This window comes from Taeniopygia guttata, chromosome 9, assembly GCF_048771995.1.
Source record: "Taeniopygia guttata chromosome 9, bTaeGut7.mat, whole genome shotgun sequence".
NCBI classification, from domain to species: domain Eukaryota; kingdom Metazoa; phylum Chordata; class Aves; order Passeriformes; family Estrildidae; genus Taeniopygia; species Taeniopygia guttata.
The window spans coordinates 17,867,341-17,879,432 of NC_133034.1; the positions used below are offsets into that span (position 1 = coordinate 17,867,341).

The 12,092-nt window shown below is 50.6% G+C and overlaps 1 long non-coding RNA gene across 1 annotated transcript; it reads left to right on the top strand.

The window, feature by feature from the left end:
- The first annotated feature begins 4,941 nt into the window (after positions 1 to 4,941).
- LOC140684694 (uncharacterized) lies at positions 4,942 to 8,504 on the top strand. The gene is made up of 2 exons (XR_012057354.1): positions 4,942 to 5,249; positions 8,038 to 8,504. It is a non-coding gene; the product is annotated as an uncharacterized lncRNA (long non-coding RNA).
- The last annotated feature ends 3,588 nt before the right edge of the window (positions 8,505 to 12,092 follow it).

Consider the following 12,092-nt stretch of genomic DNA (forward strand, 5'->3'; position numbering starts at 1 on the left):
TACTTTGAAGTCCCCATGGTGGGATGTTCCCCCATCCCAGGCTCCAGAGCTCTCTTGATGGGGCAGAGACGGGTCCATGATGGTTTGATCCCCACCAATGCAGAAAGTACAGCAGCCCCAGACAGGCCGTGACAACCCCAAGCTCAGCTCAGCTCTTGCAGGTCAGTGTGGTCATGTCCACAGTGCCAGGGAGTGGGGAATTGTTAGCACAGCTCTGCTAATGTGACTCTGCTAAACACGACTTGGGGTGGTGTGGGACAGGGACCCTTCCTGGGTGACAGGGTGGGCACGGCCCCATCTCTGATGCTGCCAGATTTGGATACCCTGGAAGTGATATGGTTCGTGATGCTTGGCTTCAGCCTCTCTGGATAAGCTGTGGCCAACAGCCAGGCAACACCCGGGACTCTGGTTTGATCCACCCAGGACAGCACCTACTGCATGGTGTAGATACAGAGGATGGGATTCAGCTACCCAAATAAAACAGTAGCTGTTATATTTGGGTAGCTGAATCCAAAGGTGGGTGTCTGTGCTGCCTTCACAGCTCTGCACAGGGATGATCCTGCCTGTGACACTGTGCCCTAAAGCAGGCAGATACCCACAGTGAGAGCCACCCAGTTCCCAGGCCCCAGCACGATGGGAACTGGAGACACCCTTTGTCAAGTGAGGGCGCAGAGACCTCATGTGGGAGCTAGGCCTTGGGCTTGGAGTCAATGAACCCAGCCACAGACTGTCCCAGATCTGTTTTATTATCTGCATTGTTTATGGGCACCCAGACACGGCCCTGACAGCATGAGGGGCATTGCACCCCTCTGGCAGTGCTGTGCACACCCTGCATCAGCCCCAGAAGCCAGCACTGGACAGGATCCATGGACAGCATCACCCCCCTTAGTGAGGGCTGGGAGAAAGGCAGGTCCAGTGGTGTTATTTTACTTAATTCATGATTAAATGCCCCCAGAAGAGTTTAGCCCTTATTACCGAGATATAATGGCCTATTAAGGGAGCAGCATTCCCTGGAAAGCAGCCCAGTGTCAGTGACTCCTTATTGCGATAAGAACTTAATAATCACACGTGGGGCGAGGACAGGAGGAAGCCACAGGCTGCCCATGGCTCAGCCCGGGGGCTCCTGCCCGCGGGGGAAGGGGGGTGACGGGAAGCCCCTCTGGGAGCTCTGCTGATTGAGAAGGAAATCCCCACGCTTGTAAATCTGTAATTCCCCACTAAATGCTTTGTAACGACAACAAATGTAAAGTAGTGTCAGAAACCTCTCATTTTCTTTTACGGTAAAGTCATGTCCTGAAGCCAAAGAAAGGAACTAGAGAAAAACTAATTGTTCACTCACTGTTTAAAATGTGCTGGTCTTCAGCATCTTTGCAGTTTCTTTGACCTGTTTTCCATGTTGTCCTACGGGCAGGGCGGAGAACTTGAGCCCTTAGTGTCTTCTACCTTTGCAATGAATTAATTTCAAATTTAGCTTTCAGGATATGGGACTTCCCCTCCTCTATGCCCATTTCTCAGCACATCACTCCTAAGTGTGATGGTCTCACTTGCTTCTGGGTTTGTTATTGAACAGGGAACATTTTCTCAGCAAAATGTAAAGCTGGGCGATAAGGACTGGGCAGGAACTGATAGAGACTTTGCAGATCGAATATGATGTTGTTTATTTGACTATGATGTATATTTAAAGGTCTCAGTTACAATTGGCCCCAGGCACTCTCTAATGAGCTGCAGCTGCCTGGACTCTCATTAGCTTTAATGACATCTTCTCAGTACATTTTTCTTGGGGTAAGACCTTGTCCTCTCTATAGTTGTGCACACACTAAAACCAAGAGACATCTCACCCTAAAAGGGCAGCCAACTCAAAACAGTGGAGCAATGATAAATGATGCAAGTGCCCAGAAGAGACAAACCTTTCCTGGAAGAGTCATTGTTTATTTAAGGCAAACTAAATGTAATTTACTTTGGCACGCCTTAGAATTAGCCCGGGAGGTATTTGCGCCGAGGCTCAAAAAGCGGGTAACAAAGTCACCGTGTGTGTTCAGCAAAGATCAATTTGCAATTTCCCTGATTTTTGCCATTTGCCTTACTCAATGGGCAACCATCTGCCTTCCCAAGAGCCACTTTTGGAGGCAGAAAAGCGGTGAGAAAAAAGCCTGGATTAGGGAAGGAGGTGAGAGCAGCAAACACAAGCCCCAGTGTCAGGCAGCACCTCCCGCTCCTGCTCTAAGCCTGCGAGCTGCCGTGCTCGGGCAGGCTGTGCCTATTGATCCTGCCCCTCCATGCGGAGCCCCGGGCTCTTTTTTCCACTCTGGGTATGTCTTCTGGTGCTCTGCCCCTACCGCCAGCGGAGCCCTTATCCGACTTCCATCTCTTCTTCGGAGAATTGAGGGAGCAGTCATTAATCATCCGAGCTGTCCCCTCCGTGGGAGCACAATGGCCTTCTTTATCCTGCACTTCAACAGCCCTGACATGTACAATAACAATCAGCCTTGACGTATCTGTATTGCACCAAAGAGACTTACTCAAAAGGTTCTTTTGCAACATTTCGGGTTGTAGTTAAAATATATTGGTGCATTGTGAGGCGAGTGGTACAGATCATATCGGAGATGTATAAGGGTTTCTAGGTAGCGGGGCAGCATCTCGCAAACATTTTTCTGGCGGCGTTGCTAACCCTGGCAGCGGAGGTAGGGATGGCTGGTGCTGGGAAGGTGATCCATGCTTTCATGGGGTGGCTTTCCATCCTGACTGTTTTCTTAGGGAATCTTTCTAACGGGGAAATTTGGCTGCTTCTGACTGAGACGTGCAGAGCTTAGGAAATTCCTGTCCCAAACTGAGTGCTGCTCTCGTGACATGATGGATAATAAAGCACCATCCCAACAATGCTGGGAATATCAGATTAAACTTGTGTCTCCCAGTTGATGCCTTCAGACCAGTCCCACATTCAGGGATGTCTCCACCACAGTGCAATATAGCGGAATTTTGTCCCCCAAATCCCGTCAGAGATACAGAAGTCTCTAGAGCTGCTCATAGGATTTGTCTGAGGGAATGTTTGGATCTCACTGCCACCTCCACACATGTGCACCAAATGTCCATGAACACGGGGCAGGAAAAGACAAGCTGGGTACCACAGCTCCTGGACATGAGGGGGACAAGGAAGAGGTCAGGAGACGAAAGGGAGGCTGATTGAAAAAGCAGCGAGCTGCCTTCACCCACATTTAATCAGTTGAAAGTTGCGTTAGGAATTTCTAAGCCCTCCTTAAATTCCTGGGCTCCAAAATGCCACTGAACTAGCAGAGGTATTTCTGGACAAGTTGCAGGAGCTCCCAAACAACCAGGGAACACTAAGAAAATACAGAAAGATGGGGGTGGGGGAAATAAAAACAGGAAACAGGTGGGATTTACTTCTCCCTTTCCCCCCCTTGTTGTTTCACTGCTTTCTGCGGGGGCAAGCTGCACCTCTGAAGCTCAGATTAAACAGTTTTCTACAAAATAAAAATGCATCTGAGTTAACAAGCTCTGAGATTTAGGGAGACGCCACTCCGGGAGATACACGCATAGGTCACCGGGGCATTTCTCAGCTCTCCAGACCCCGTGGGTAACTGCTTTGCCCCTTCCATCCTCAGTGAAACCTAAGCCTGTCGTTTCCTCACAGCCAGGCAAGCTGCACTCGCTCAACTGTCCCAGCAGCTCCATTTGGCTTCACCGCTGCAGATCCAACACCCTGCTCTGCCTGAGAGCAGCTGGGGCTAAAAAAGCAGCAGTAACAGAGCAAATATTGGGATTATTACAGTTCAAAGGCCTTTCTTGGAATTACAAATTGCTTTCAGTCCTCTGTACTGGATAAATGGGTGGGCAAAGCAGCACTGGGGGAGTTGCAGGGGGGTGAAGCTGTCCTGGGACCCCCATGCTCTCCCTATAGAGCTGCTGATCTGCTCCAGTGCAGGCAGACACGGCGTCCCCGGCACCAAGCGAACCGTGCCAAGCAGAGCTGCACACACTGCCCTTTAGCTCTTATCCAGGAACCGAATTTTTTTAAGCACATATTTTCTGCTGGCTGCCTCCATGGACTTCTTAAAACATCTATTTATTTATTTATTTATTTCCTTCTTTCTGAAGAAATGTGAGGATCAAAAAGCACACGGCTCACAGCACACAATGACCTGGCCAGTGCTGCTGGATCCAGCAGAGCCAGAGCCAGGCTGTGGGCGTGCTCTGAATGGTACCATCCCCTTGGCAGCCCCACAAGCAAAAGCAGCTTTTCTCTCTGACACAAACTGCTCCCAGGTCCAACCCCTCATTCTCACTCCTCGGTTCTCTCCTGACCTCTCTGTGAGCGCCCATGGAGCTCTTGCTGCTGAGTGCCACAGGTGATGTGGGTGATGCCACTGACTGAGCTGGAGGCCCAACAGATGTCTCCTACTTGGTCATGTTTTGGTGCACTGGTCTGATGTGTAATTAGCATTATAAATTCATCCCATCCTTCCTCCCACAGCCATGAATTACCCTGATCTCCTCACCAGGCTTTCATCATTTACAAATGTTTGCGGGGATGACTGAATATGGTGCTGGGAGGGCTGCTCACCCCTGGCCATGTGCCATCATCCCACCACCCCAGCCAGGGAAAGGCATTCCAAACTGGGAAAGGAACACTGTGGGCAGCTGGCAGAGGACAGGGAGATGGTTTGGGCGAGGCATCCCAGGAGCACCAGGTGAGGTTGAAAGGACTAATGAAAGGACTCCTCCTGCTGCGAGCTGTGGAGCCAAGCAGAGACATTTCGGCTGGTAGAGACTTGCACGTCAATGTATCCATTCCTCCAGGTTTTCCTTTCCAGCCTTTCCCCAAATAAAGGCTCATGCTGCTCTGCAGCAGGCTCAGGCCCCAGGCTTTTTATTATTTCCAAGGTCATTTGCTCTGCAGCAGGGCTGGAAAACAGAATTGCCTTTCTTGTGCTGTTTATGTCTACCAGATACACACTACTTGCTTTTTCATTTGGATTCATTTTCTGTGCTGTCCTGAGAGAAAGGAGCAAAGCAATTTTCTATTTACTGCAAAATTCCAACTGAGCAATTTTGTGGATCTGGAGATTGTCAGGAAGAGGTTACTGGACTGTGTACACAGAGGAGGAGGAGAGCAGAAGTGATAGGAGGAGTGCACAGAGCATGAGAGGCGATAGCTAAAGCTGTTTCAATCCCATCCCTGTCTCAAGAAACCTTCGCTTAAACACCCAAGACTGGTAACTATTACTGGATGTGTGAGTAATTCCTAGATAATTTTTTAAGTATTTGGAAAAAAACAATGCATAATGAAAACATTACGTTATTGTCGTGCTGCTGACACTGTTGGCCAGATTCTCAGCTGCTGTGAATCATGATCTCGCCTTTGACTTGAGCAGAATTATGCCTTATTTTTCCCAGCTGAGGATCAAATCCATTGGCCGGCACTCGTGCCACCTTTGCCTCGCAGGTTAGATCGAAGTTATGCCTAAAAAATCTGGTAATTTTGGTGATGCCTGCCTGTGGCTTGGCTCTGAAATGCAGCCAAGGCTGCAAAGTGCCAGCTACAGCCCAAACCTGATGGGGTGAGCTTTGTGCAGATCTGGTACTGGTGAGGGCAGGCAGAGGCTTTGCTGGATCCCAGGGATGGGAGCTCAACAAGGGCAGGGCTGCAGCCAGGGGGCTGGGAAGCACCCGGCTGGCAGGAGAGAAGGGTAAACACAACTGCTTAGCAGTTCGCACATATAGATTAATTCCTATATGTTTTTTAGAACTCAGAATAATTTATTGTAATTACTGTTGACTGAGTCGTGTTTGAAGGAGGCAGTGCTGTTTAAAAGGATTTTTGAAAGGTATTGAATTGGGAAGCAATTGCTTTTTTTTAAGATATGTTTAAGGATTATAAAAGTAATTACTGCCCTCAAGCCAGGATGTCTAATTATGTTAAACTGTGGCTTAAGACAGCACAGCTTTCAGTCTCTTCCTTGGGAGGCTCATGAAGGAGCAGAGCACACGTGGCATGGCCGGGACAGGGCGTGGCACCATAGCAGTGCTGCAGTAGGACAGACACAGGGGATGGACATGGGACCACAGGAAAGCAGGGAAAACTGGGTGGAAAAGGGAGAAAGGGACAAATTAGGAGGGCAATGGAAATGAAGGACTGTGGGCACCGAGTCGGCACTCCCACCACCCCAGTCATTAGGCACAAAGCAGCCTGATGCCTGCGGGAAAGAGCTTGTCCTTGCTGTGGGGAATGGGCACACTGACCCCTCCGGGGCCTCTTCCTGCCCTGTTTTTCTCTGTTTTCCTCTGGGAGCCCTTCACAAGCAGCAAGAGAGAAGTATGCGTTTATTTTTCAAGCTTGCCTTTTGACTCCAACTCTCCTCTGTTCTTCTGCCAACGTGTGAGAAACAAGTTCAGGTTTAAAAGGCAACCTGAAATGTGCATGCAGGCACAAAACAGTTTTATTTTTATAATGCCGTGATTTATGGGCCAGCTTGGGGCAGGGGGGGATTTCACTGGTGATTTCTGAGCATTTGAAGGCTGCCCATAGCAGGAGAGACAGCCAAGATCCTACGTGCCAGGGATGTGGCTGTCACAGGCGGGGGCAGAGGGCAGCAGCGGCAATGGCACAGAGTCTCTGCGAGGGCACTGCAGCTGGCCAGGGGCACGACTGGGTGGAATGTGGGGAGGCAAAAGTGGGAATGAGAGGTGCAGGAGTGATAGGCAAAGCTATGCCTTACGGATCTCTTAGGAGCTGCTGGGATTTGGGCTCACCCGCAGGTGGGGGCCCAGGGGGAGGCGATTCCTCTGGCAGCTCAGCAGGATGGAGGCTGGTGTGCCAAAATCGGGAGCTCTCCTGGGCCATCCCTCCCAGCACTCGGCTTTGGAGGTGTGCTCTCACGGCTGATCACACACATCAATTTTGAGTACTTATCACCCGGCTGATCCCTCTAACCCCACACCTCCTCTCCCCCAGGCAGCAGCAAGCCAGGAGGCCATGGGCTGGTGGGGGCACACACTCCTCTTCCAGCGAGTCTCAAAACAAATTCACCCCGTTTAACCCAAACTGTCAAGAGCCATTGACCCAGAAAAGGCTGCTCCTGGGGGACAGCAGCAGAGCAGGCTGGGGCAGGAGGGAGGGCAGTGTCCCACTCAGTGCTGCTGAGCAGGCTGGGAGCAGGAAGGGAGAGGTGGCAGCATCCTTGGCTATGGCACTGCAGCCTCAGGCACTTTGTGGTGCAGAGCTGCTGCCTCACGGGCACGGGGAGATTCTGCAAGGAGGAGATGTGACGGATAATATCTGCTTTCTGGAAAGAGCAAGTGCTGCATCGCCACAGAAAGCAACAGCTAGAAAGCAAACCAGGAGCTGCCAGCACTGGGAGAGGAACAGTAGGGCAGCTTCCAGCATCCCACAAATCTGTCAAGTGTCAGCGCTGGGTTTATCTCTGGCTTGGCTGCACGAGATAGGCTGGGGAAAATGCAGCCCTGACACAAGGTTTTCTTCAAATACAGAAAATAGTTTATTATTATTATTATTGTTACTGTTGTTATTATTACTAGTGTTATTATTATTTCTCAGTCTGGCTCCCCAGTGTCTTTTGTGTGATTTTCACCCTTGGAGCCTGCCAGCTGAAACAGTCAGTGTGGTTTTTTTCCCAAAGCCACACGTGGAAGCAGTTCTTGGTGGTTCAGGTCCTTTGTATTCTGTGGATTATAAAAGGTCTCTCCTGTAAGTAGCCTGGAAAAGGAGAAGTACTAATTATTATTAACTCTGCCAAGCCAATAATATCCTTGGGTAATTATCAGTTTACCCAATTTTCCTGTGAGCCTACTGTGTAAATACACCATTGTAAGAGGCTATTATTTCCTCCATGCTCCACCTCACCATAGCACTGATAGTTTCGGGCTTGTCACGAGCCTGTTGTCTTCAGGGCTGTTAATTTTGGTGGACAGGCACTACCAATAATAACTACAAAGCAGAGAATGGCATGACTTTATGTGCTCCTGCCACCCTCCCAGTGCAGCCCCTTCTCTCCACTGCAGCCTCACCAAATGCTGCTGAGATCTCTTGCCCCAGCAGGGTCATTTGTGACCTTCATGCAAAATCCATCAGGATGCTCCCCAGAGAGCACGGCCACCCCTCCAGCCCCGTGGCAAGCGGCATGGCAGGGCATGGCAGGGACCATCCCACTGACCAGCTGCCTCCACGCCTGATCCCATCCCGAGGATGACTTGCCCTGCCAGGCTGAGGTGCAGCCGGGCAGGGAGCCGGCGGGAGAAGCGTGTCTCACGGCAGGAGAGCCGAGCTGCCTTTCCTTTCATCGCCGCTCATTTATTTGGATTAGAGTCAGCTCTCTCCCGAATCCTTTGTTCGCTGTTTGTTATTCCACATGCGCCCAGTGCTGCGTGTTCATCTTTATTAGCTTTAATTGCTTCCCCGTTCTAATGGGATCTCACTATTCGCATACAATTGAAAGGAAATGTATTCATTAAAATAATTCTCCTCCTAACTGTTGTTTCGAGCTGGTGCTGTCAGTGTCACTCACCGTGATTTTCTCCCTGCCCACCGTCCCCTGCCGGACAGGACCAGGACACGGGCAGAGCTTCACGGTGATTTTCTGTTAATGGGTACCACAGGCTGCAGGCTCAGGTCAGCTTGGGTGATGTTTGCCCATGGAGGAAAGGTCACATAAAGCACCTGGCTGCTCCTCCTGCGAGGCCTGAGGCACACGAGAAGGGGCAACGCGTGTGTGCTCCCATCCCCGGGCACCTTCCGCTGCCCCGGCTGCACCTCGGCCCCACTCACACCAGAGCTCTCAACCTTCACCTCCAAGGGCAAGGAATTAAATGGGAAAGTGGAAGAGAGACAAAAAATGCTTGAGGGCTGAGACCATGCTACGGAAAAGTCTCCAGCTGAAATTAGTGACAAGTAGCGGTTTCAGGCAGCAGACAAGTCATCTCCTGAACAGCTTGGCTTCCTCCCTGGCACTCAGACCAACTTTTCCTCCTTATTTATTTCCTCCAACCAGCACTAGTTAGGGGTCTTTAGGGAACAGTTTAATGACCCTTCTTCCTCCTGGCTGTTTACGCTGGGCTCTCCCTCCCCTACCTGGGGCTGCTGAGGTACCATTGCCACTGTAGCTAAGCAACCTCCCCATTAGCACACTGGTGGCTCAGACCAAGGCATCTCCCCACCAGCTTTACACAATTAGCCCCTTAGTTTTTGGCTGCAGTGCCCCTCTCCTCCCCTCCCAACACCTCTGAACAGTTTGTTTCTGCATCACTGTCTATTCAAATGAGTAGATCTCCCTTTCGATGAAAAAAACATCCCCTGTTTTATGACATTCCCTATCCTCTGTGAAAGCTGCCTTCCCTTGCCTGGCATATTTATGCCATAGTTTGTTAAGACCGTCATGTAAGGCTAGGGATTGGAAACTGGCAGTTTCAGGGCTCTCAGAGCTGTTTCAGTGGAGATGGGCAACATGTTCTCCTTGTAAGTAATGCAGATGTGCAGGAGTTGTGCCTGCAAATGTAGCTGGCATAGTCCTTTCCTGCTGGCCACCCCATGGGCTACATTTAAGTCACTAATGGCCCATGATGGAGTATCAACTTAGACCAACACCACCATCCTCAAAAAACCTTGGCAAAGATGAGCCCTGCCAGCATCCCCCATGCTCTTGCTCCTGTCCTGTGACACCTCTGTGGGGTGTCTTGGCAATCAGCACAAAAGCTGAGCCCTTGCAATGTCTGTTTTCACTAGCAGGGTATTCCTGGACACCCCAAGGCTCCCTGGGTGCAGACACAGTCTTGCAGGTTTCCTGGAGCTGATCCTGGACTGGAGTTGGTCTGGGAGCTTCATTTAAAATGTAAATGACTCGGGGTTGCCTAACAGCAATGGCATTAATGGGATGCGGGTTTGTGCTGCTAATAGCATCCTGCAGAACTTCTGAAGGGAGCGTCTGCTTTGTCTCTGCATTTGTCTGTCACACAAGAACATTGCCCAGGCCCCGGCTCCCAATCTATTAATATATTTCCTTAATTACGCTCTACAGAGCGAGTGCCAGCCTGGCAGACAGACTGCAGAAGCTCTGCTATCACGGGAAGTGCTCCTCTGAAGAAGACAGTGGTGACATCACAGGCAGGTGACATCAGCCCCATGACACTTCTGCTCTTCCATCCAGCTCTGCCCTTGCCCTGCCAGTCTCAGGGTGAATGCAGATGGAGGCTATCAAGTTGGCCCCCGATAACAGACACGTGCCATGCTCCCCAACAACCTGCCCTGCACATCCTAACGCTGGCATTCAGCTGCCAAGCGCTGCCCCCTTCCCCCAGTGAGGGCTCACCATCTATCTGCATTTTAGGAGCGCCTATCAAGCCCCAAAAGACAGTGTTAGACAGACAGTAACCATCTGCCTACAGGTCAAGTGGCTGTGACAGGCATCCTCTGGCCACTAAGACAGTAAGACAGTTTTGAGACCGTCTTCACAGAGACTCTGGCTGACTGCAGAAATCACTACCTGTTCTGTCGCTTTTTATTCATCCTTGGGATGTACTTGAGAGCTGTCATCTCCGTGAGTCACAGGGAGGCTCAATGTCTTGCCAAAATGTGTGCTCGGGGAGCAAGAACGTGATGAACACTTGGAGCAGCCCCAGGAGCCCTGCCCCGGGCTGGGGCATTGTCCCTGGCACAGGTCACTCGCTGGCACACACAGCCAGGGGGACCCCAGCCTCGATGGCCAGAAGCCCTCAGGCAGCACTGATTGCTGTGGCTACCAGGCCCTTGCAGGTAATGCCAGAAATGTTCCTGCTCAGCATCGCTGTCAGCAGTGTGAGGTGTTGGTGAAGCATCGAGATGTGAACAGGGTGGGGGGCTGCTGCTGCTCTGCTGCTGCATTTTTGGGAGCCTTGCTGTTTCTCTGGCCAAGAATGGGACAGGACGTGTCCAGCCCAGGAAGGAGCTTTCATTTCCAACAGCCCTATTGAGCTGCAGCTGAAGCCCAGGTCTCCTTTCCTTCCCTCCCTGCCTTCTTCCTCCTAACTGAGGTTTTTTCCTGATCTCTTCTCTGCTTTGATGCTTAACTTCAATTCTCCACTTTGGACCCCTTGTCCTCCTCCATTCCTTCTTCAGCAGAACAAAATGATAGATCCCACCTTTGCAGGAGGTGCTGGTGGTTGATCCAGGACAGTTTGACAGGTAGGAATTAGTAACAGGTCAAAATAAAGGAAAGTAATCACCCCTTCCCAAAAAAAAGCCCCAGAAAACCAAATCCAGAAAGGAACAATTATGGTACCACACAGCAGCAAAGACAGCAGCTTGGGGGAAGGACCTTTCCAGTATGTTGGAAATACTGGACATTTCCAGTATGCTCTGGAAATGCATACTGGCAGCAAGAGGAGCTTTTTCTCTCTTCCCAGTCATGAGGAGGGAGGGGAGCCAAGGGGAGAGAGGGGACAATTCTTGTTCCAAAGAGAGTAAAATGAGATTATTATTTTTTTTTGTGTGTTCTGCATATAAACCTAACACTTCCTTTGAGGCAGTCCTCCAGGACTTCCCAAACCCTAACTTAATCAAAAAGAAGAATATTTTAAAAAACTAAGCTGTTCCACCAGAATTGGCCTCCTGAAGCCTATAAACATGAGTGAGATTAGAGGGGCAGAAAAGATGGGGAAACATGTGCCTGATCCTGGAAAGGGTAGAGGGCAGAGAAAGCAGGGAATGCTGCTGGCAGGGAGACGGGGCAAGCAGGGAAAAACCTGAGAGAGCAAGGGCCATCCTTTGGGGAGGGAGACCTTGGCCCTGCAGGCAGCAGGGGCACATCTCTGCAGGCATCATACAAACCCCTCCCTGCTCCTGGTGCCTTTGAGACAGCTCCTGAGGAAGGCACGAGGGCCACAGCAGGAGAGCCAGCAGCTGTGCCTCATCCTGTGCAGCACTGGAAACCTTGGCTGCCCCTTAGCCTTGGGGTTTTGGGGTTTTTGACTCCTAATCCATCTTCTTCCTAAGCTTTACTCCGGTTACAAACCTGCATGGGTCGTCGCTTTTGTTGCTTTACTAACTTTTTTGCTATTTGCCAGGATTTTTTTTTATTTTCCTGCCG